Below are 8727 nucleotides of genomic sequence, written 5' to 3'. Positions count from 1 at the left end.
GGCCACTCTTCTTAATTCAAAATCTATTCACCAAATTATAGTCAGAAGGAAAGATATAAAGCAAAGGCCCAAATATGAAAATAATAATTCACAGGAAACTATATTCTTTCATAAATGAGGCATACATAAATATTTATTCAACTGTTTACTAGTATGGAAAATGGAAAAAGACTCTTATACCTGTCACCCTAAAAAAGGAGCTTTTCAGTAAGAAAGGTAGACTATACCTAATAAACTAGAGACATCAAGGAACTTTCACAAGGCCAGTAGGAAAATCCCAACAAATACCACATTGTCATTTTTCAGTGGCCACTTAACACAGAACAAATAAAATGTTATTAAAAAATTAAACCTAACTGCATATTGGAAATAAACTTCAATTTACCCATCAGTTCAAGAGGCTTCAAAATACAAAGAGAAAATATCATTAACTCATTTAACAAAAAAGAACTACCTATTAATCTTATGTATTACTATTGAAAGGCAACTCACAGAATTACCTCACCTCAATCACTGTTTCTAAAAGTAATTGGTAGGCAGGTATAAAATAAGCTACAAGGATATATGGTACAAACAAGGTTTACAGTCAATATTTTATAATAACTACAAATGAAGTATAACCTTTAAGAATTGTGAATAACTATATTGTATGCCTGTAACGTATAATATTATACAGCAACTATACTTCAATAAAAATAAAATAATAAAAACAATAATTGGTAAAAATCCACAGTCCAATGATGTCCTTTAAGAAAGAGGCTTAGCAAACATATTTAAATTTTTATAATTCTTTCATATTGAAATTTTTCTTATGCTTTATACATAGATTAATTTCCAGCAAGTTTTCTAACGTTACCCACATTTTTTTTCTTTTCCATGAGAGTTTTAACATGTAGGGATGGGGTCAAATGAAGTCTTTCCCACGTTGTTTACATTCAAGAGTATCCAGTGACTCCTTTCATGCCTTTGGGATGAACTGGGACCACTAGTCTTTCCCACATTCTTCACGTCTATGGTTTCTCTCTAGTGTGAAGTCTCATATGTCTTTGAAAGTTTGTGTGATAAATGAAGGCTTTCCCACATTTATCACATTTAAAGGGTTTCTTTCAGGACTTCCCTGGTGGCACAGTGGTTAAGAATCCACCTGCCAATGCAGGGGACACGGGTTTGAGCCTTGGTCCAGGAAGATCCCACCTGCTGCGGAGCAACTAAGCCCGTGTGACACAGCTACTGAACCTGCTCTCTAGAGCCCACGAGCCACACTACTGAAGCCCACACACCTAGAGCCCATGCTCTGCAACAAGAGAAGCCACTGCAATGAGAAACCCGTGCACTGCAATGAAGAGTAGCCCCTGCTCGCCACAACTAGAGAAAGCCCACGTGCAGTAACAAAGACCCAATGCAGTAAAAAATAAAAGAATAAAAATGTTTTAAAAAATAAATAAATAAAATAAAGGGTTTCTCTCCAGTATGAATTCTTTCATGTACTTGCACATAACTGGAACAACTGAAGCCTTTACCACATATTTTACATTCATAGGGTTTCTCTCCAGTGTGTCTCCTTTCATGTATTTGAAATGAACTGGGAGAAAAGAATGTTTTCTCACATTCCTTACATTTATAAGGTTCATCTCCACTGTGAATGATCATGTGTGCTCAGAAGCTAGAAAGAGAAAGGCTTTCCCACACTGCTTACATTCATAGGGTTTCTCTCCTTTGTGAGTCCTCTTGTGTGTATGTAAGGAACTCTGGTATCTGTAGGCTTTCCCACATGCCTTACATTGATAGGGTTTCTCTCCAGTATGAATTCTTCCATGTCTTTGAAGAGAACTGGGGCAGCTGAATGCTTTGGTATGTTTTTTACATTCATATGGTTTCTCGCCACTGTGATTTCTTTCATGTATTTTGAAACCTAGATGAGAATTGAAAGCTTTACCACATTCGTTACATTTGTAGGGTTTCTCTCCAGTGTGATTTCTTTCATGTATTTTTAAACCTCAAAGGGAAATATAAGCCTTACTACATTGCTTACATTCATAGAACTGCTCTACTGTGTCAGTTCTGTCATGTGTTTGATATCTATAGGCTCTTCCAGAGTGTTTACAATGATAGGGTTTCTCTTCAGTGTGAGTTCTTTCATGCACTCAAAGTGTAACTGGAGGGCTTCCCTGGTGGCGCAGTGGTTGAGAGTCCGCCTGCCGATGCAGGGGACACGGGTTCGTGCCCCGGCCGGGGAGGATCCCACGTGCTGCGGAGTGGCTGGGCCTGTGAGCCATGGCCGCTGAGCCTGCGCGTCCGGAGCCTGTGCTCAGCAGCGGGAGAGGCCACAGCAGTGAGGGACCCGCATACCGCACAAAAAAAAAAAAAAAAAAAAAAAGTGTAACTGGAACAACTGAGGGCTTTCCAACATTCCTTACATTTATAAGGAGCATCTCCAGTATGTGTTATCACGTGTCTTCGAAGGGTTTTGAGACACATAATAAAAGCTTTCCCACAGTCTTTAAATTTATACATTTTCTCTCCATTGTGATTTTTCATGTTTTTTAAAACACTGCAGATAACTAAAGGCTTTCCCACATGCCTTACATTTATACGTCTTCTCTCCATATTTCTGATACTCATATGGTTTGTGTTCAGTGTGACATGTCATATGTCTATTAAGGGATGAATGACATGTAAAGATTTTTTCACATGCACCACATTCATGTGGTTTTACTCCAGTAGTTTTCTTGTTCAGACTGAGATTTGGAATAAGGCTGAAGTTTTCTCCACATGGACTACCCTCTTTATTTTCACAGAGTGCCTCAATTATATGACTTCTGTAAATAATGAGAAGCACACTGTTAATTATTTCTTTATTAATGATTTTATACTTATTATATTTATTATGATTTATAGGGATAGTGTAGAGTTTCTCCCTTGCCTGAATTGTCTGAAATTGAATATACTGAATGCTCTGCAAGAGAACTTCACCCTTGAGACTATTTAAATGGTAACATTCATAGGTAGGGTTTACTAATACTGTTTCCAAGAGAAATATTTTGCAAACACTGAATGACTATGTCACATTTCAGACAGTATTTTGGGGAAATTTTTTCTTTCTTTTGTTTTTGTTTTTGAAAAATTTCTAATAAATACATTTAAAGCAGGGATTATTTGTTGTTTGCTTCTATTTATTTACTTATTTATTTAACATCTTTATTGGAGTATAATTGCTTTACAATCGTGTGTTAGTTTCTGTGTTTACTTTTTAAAAAATATCATAACATACTAGGATGCTCACATGAGATACTGCTTCTCATTATGAGTGCAACTCAGCTTAGTTTTCTCTCCTGGTTTTTGTACTGATCTTCAATGACATGATCTTCCCATGTTTTCCCTAAAATGTAGACCCAGAAAAATAATTCCAAAGTATTAGAAGTTACAGAAAAACTATTAGAGTCTAGGTCCATGCCTAGAGCTGTGACCATGTCTAGTTTACTTACCAACATTCTTCCTTTTCCACGTTCCACATCTTGGAACAACGTCGGTGGGCAAGAAAACTCATTCTCAAATTGACAAAGTGAAGGAATGTTGTCATCCTTACCTATTGAGGCCAGGTTCCAGAAGATTTCCAGCATCACATCTCTGTAGTTTCTTCTGTGAAGGATCCAGTAAAGCCCACTCTTTCAGGGTGAAGTTCACAGCCACATCCTCAAAAGCTACTGAGTCCTAAAAATATCCCAAATAAATGTACAGTCAGATGTATGACACTGACAGCACTAGACATCTATACTCCATCTATAGGAGGGTTATGTGTGAGTCTGTCTTCTCCAAACATTTATCTATGACTTTTATCTAACTATGATCATCAAAATCTTACTCTCTGTCCACACTTACTCCTTCGTAAGTTTTTTGGTTTTTTTTTTTCCCGCCATGCTGTGCAGCGTGCAGGATCTTGGTTCCCCGACCAGGGATCAAACCCGGGCCCCCTGCAGTGGAAGCACAGGGTCCTAACCACTGGGCCAATAGGGAAGTCCCACTCCTTTTTAGAGTTTAATGGCACCATGAGCACATGCAAATTATTTACACATTTTTACTGTGATCACATTTTTTCTCTCTAACATCTCATTTCTCTCTAACAGCATGGTGCGCAGCATGTTGGGAAATGGTTGGGAAATGCTATAGGAATGAAACAAATATTATCACTTTAAGACCGCTAATTCCTTGTGAGAAAGATTCTTTCATCTTCTTCCTTACCACCCCACCATTCACAGCACTCCATTAGGCAAAGGGTCAAATCTGCATGAGGTTTCAATAAATAAAAACACAGTGAAGAACTGGAAGCTTTTTCTTCTAGTCCCATGACCCAACATGCGAGTCCAGGAGGCCTGTAGAAATCAAACTTGTAAAAAAGCCCAGCTGGTCACACTGTCCTAAAGTCATCCAGGCCATTAGAAGTAATCAGAAGCAGCTGCCTGAATGTAAATATTCCTGTGGGGAAGTGTTGCTTTTAACTTGTGTAATATTTGTCACAGACACAATTCTTCACTTTTTCCCCCGATTTGATAGGTTAAAACATTATTTGAAACTTAGAGCTCAGACATGAGGAAGAGGCATGACAACTTAGAATGAAAGAATCCCTAAACTCATGTGCCTCGGGGCTGCTTCCAGGCATTTTTTAGAACAGCTAATGAGATGATGTACCAAAAGGTCTCTTTCCAGTCAATCCTGAATGGTGCACCCTGGTCCTTGTTGCACTTGAGGAAAAGGTTAAGAGCTGTAGATTGCAAGTTCACTGAAGTCCACAATGGCTTGATTGTAAATTAGCCCACGATTATAAAATATTTAAAAATGTCAGCAATGCTTTCCTCCAAAAGAATATAAAATCTCCATCCTCCAATTTCAGGAAGAAGCTATTCCCAACCAGCCAATGTTGATGGTGTCCTGCTAACTTCCAGTCTGGAATTTAGGGAACTTAGAATATGTCATTCTCGGTCTCACTAGAAGAAAATGAAAGACCTTGAAATGAACAACCCTTCTTAGATCCATGTGTGCATTGAGGTCAAAGGGCAAGCCAGTGTCTCCAAAATTGGGAAAGAGAAAAGGAAGATGGAATTTTGAAATGTGCCCCAAATATTGTTCCTAATAAAGCCTATACTGACAAAAAAGTCTATTTATTTACTAGGCCAGAATCTAATACAAAGACAAAAACCCCCCCCAAAAAAGACAGAATACAACATCCATGAACCCCAGGATAATGTTCTTGAACAGAATGCTTAAAATACAGATAATGCTAATACCTGAAGGAAAAAACGGAAAGAAACAGAAAAAATAAGTGAATTAATAAACACCAAAATTTTGGACTTCCCTGTTGGTGCAGTGGTTAAGAAACTGCCTGCCAGTGCAGGGGACATGGGTTTGAGCCCTGGTCCGGGAAGATCCCACATGCAATGGAACAACTAAGCCAGTGTGCCACAACTACTGAGCCTGTGTTCTAGAGCCCACGAACCACAACTACTGAGCCTGCGTGCCATAACTACTGAAGCCCGGGGGCCTAGAGCCCGTGCTCCACAAGAGAAGCCACCGCAATGAGAAGTCTGCGCACTGCAACGAAGAGTAGCCCCCACTCCCCGCAACTAGAGAAAGCTCGAACTCAGCAACAAAGACCCAACGCAGCCAAAAAATTAATTAATTAATTAATTAATTAACCCAGAAAAAAACAACAACACCAAAATTTCCTAAAATTAATGACAGACTGCAAACTGTAGATATAGAAACACTAAATATGAAAACATCAGAAGTGCACACCCAAGTACAGTAGACCCTTGAACAACATGGGTGTGAACTGTATGGGTCCACCTATATGTATATTTTTTCAATAAATATACAGTCAGCCCTCCATACTTATGGATGTGCATCCCATGAATACGGAAGGCCAACTATGGGACTTGAGCATTCATGGATTTCAGTATCCGTGGCAGATTCTGGAACCAATCCCTCAAGGGCACCAAGGGACGACTATATATCATATTCAAACTAGTGAAAAATCAAAGACAAAAAGGATGTATTGAAAGAAGCCAGAGGGGAAAACACTTCTTAGGTTCAGAGAAACAAAAATTTGAATTAATCAGACTTCTTTTCAGACGTTGTGCAAACAAGAACAGAATGGCACAAAATATTTAAAGTTTTGAAATTAAAAAAAACACTCTCCTAGAACTTTTAAAAATTAATTAATTAATTTCTGGCCGTGTTGGGTCTTCATTGCTGTGCGCGGGCTTTCTCTAGTTCCGGCAAGCGGGGGCTACTCTTCATTGCGGTGCGCGGGCTTCTCATTGTGGTGGCTTCTCTTGTTGCGGAGCACAGCTCTAGGTGCATGGGCTTCAGTAGTTGTGGCACGCAGACTCAGTAGCTGTGGCTCGCAGGCTCTAGAGCGCAAGCTCAGTAGCTGTGGCACACTGGCTTAGTTGTTCCATGGCATGTGGGATCTTCCTGGACCAGGGCTCAAACCCATGTCCGCTGCATTGGCAGGTGGATTCTTAACCACTGCACCACCAGGGAAGCCCACTCTCGTAGAATTGTGTCAAGCAAAATCATTCTTCAAAAATAAAGAAGAAATAAGGGGGACTTCCCTGGTGGTCCAGTGGCTAAGACTCCATGCTCCCAATGCAGGGGGTTTGGGTTCAATCCCTGGTCAGGGAACTAGATCCCACATGCTGCAACTAAGAGTTTGTATGCTGCAACTAAAGATCCTGCATGCCACAACTAAAGATCCTGTATGCTGCAATGAAGATCCCACGTGCTGCAACTAAGAACCGACGCAGCCAAGTAAATAAATATTTTTAAAAAAAGAATAAGGACCTTCTGAGACAAAAATTGAGGGAATTTGTCATTAGTACACCTACTTTGAATGAACGTTCAAAAATTCATCAGAAAAAATGTAAATGACAACAGTGGAGGATTATAAAAGGAATAAAGGATGGTAAAGTATCTTTGAGATTTACTGTCATTAATGTAACAGATGGTACTTTTTTAAAAATAATATTAGCAACAATGTATTTGGTAATAATAAGCTTATAGATAAGTGAAATAAATGACAGCAATATGACAAGGGACAGGGGAGGGGGAATTGGGAACAATGTGGTATGAGCTACCTGTACAACCAGTGAAATGGTATAATGGTACAGACACACCTTGAAGTTATTTTGGGCGTGGTTCCAGACCACCGTGGTAAAATGAATATTGCAGTGAAGTCATTAACATGAATTTTTTGGTTTCCCAGTGCATATAAAAGTTATATAAACACTATACTGTAGGGAATTCCCTGTTGTCCAGTAGTTAGGACTTGGTGCTTTCACTGCCAAGGGCCCAGGTTTAATCCCTAGTCGGGTAACTAAGATCCCACAAGCTGCGTGGTGTAGCCAAACAAACGAACAAATGAAAAACTATACTGTAATCTGTTAAGTTGCAATAACATTATGCCTAGAAAAAATGAACATACCTTAATTAAAAGATAATGGTGTTAGGGCTTCCCTGGTGGCGCAGTGGTTGAGAATCTGCCTGCTAATGCAGGGGACACGGGTTCGAGCCCTGGTCTGGGAAGATCCCACATGCTGCGGAGCAACTATGCCCATGAGCCACAACTACTGAGCCCGTGCGTCTGGAGCCTGTGCTCCACAACAAGAGAGGCCACGATAGTGAGAGGCCCGTGCACTGCGATGAAGAGCGGCCCCTGCTTGCCACAACTAGAGAAATCCCTCGCACAGAAACGAAGACCCAACACAGCCAAAAATAAAAAAAAAGAAAAAGAAAAAGATAATGCTGTTAGAAAAATGGTGCCAATAGCTTGCCTGCCAGAGTTGCTACAAATGCAATATCTGCAAAGTGTAATAAAGCAAAGCACAGTAAAATGAGGTATGCCTATACTTGACAGAGAATGTGGCTTAGTTGTAAATGTACACTGCAAACTCAAAGGCAACCACAAAAAATATTTTTAAAAAATGTGTTATTGATATGTTAAGAGCAGATAAAAAAAATGAATCATGTAAATTGCTCAATTAAAGCCAGAGAAGGCAGGAAAAAGGTGGAAGACAGAAACAAAAAACAGGGACTTCCCTGGTAGCGCAGTGGTTAAGAATCCACCTGCCAATGCAGGGGACACGGGTTTGAGCCCTGGTCCGGGAAGATCCCACATGCCATGGAGCAACTAAGTCTGTGCTCTAGAGCCTGCAGGCCACAACTGCTGAGCCTGTGTGCCAAAACTACTGAAGCCTGCGTGCCTAAAGCCAGTGCTCCACAATAAGAGAAGCCACTGCAATGAGGAGCCTGCGCACCGCAACGAAGAGTAGCCCCTACTCGCCACAACTAGAGAAAGCCCGTGTGCAGAAGACCCAACACAGGCAAAAATAAATAAATAAAAATTAAATGAACAAACAAACAAAAACAAGGGCAAGAAAGAGAAAACAGTAACAGGTGTGGTAAATATTCATCTGACCTGATCAACAACTTTCATCATCAATGCTCTCAATACAGTTGAAAGACAGATGCAGTAATATCAGATTTAAAAAATCACAGTTATATGTTGCCTATAAGAAACCCACTTTAGGGATTTCCCTCGTGGTCCAGTGACTAAGACTCCATGCTCACAATGCAGGGGGCCCGGGTTCGATCCCTGTTCAGGGAACTAGATCCAACATGCTGCAACTAAGAGTTTGCAGGCCACAACTAAAGGTTCCACATGCTGCAACT

General features: G+C 40.0%; 1 pseudogene; it reads right to left on the bottom strand.

The window, feature by feature from the left end:
• Positions 1–734: 734 nt before the first annotated feature.
• Positions 735–4345, bottom strand: LOC132518474 (zinc finger protein 709-like; annotated as a pseudogene).
• Positions 4346–8727: the final 4382 nt, after the last annotated feature.

Source organism: Lagenorhynchus albirostris, chromosome 3, assembly GCF_949774975.1.
Source record: "Lagenorhynchus albirostris chromosome 3, mLagAlb1.1, whole genome shotgun sequence".
NCBI lineage: Eukaryota > Metazoa > Chordata > Mammalia > Artiodactyla > Delphinidae > Lagenorhynchus > Lagenorhynchus albirostris.
This window is presented reverse-complemented; position numbering and strand designations above follow the sequence as displayed.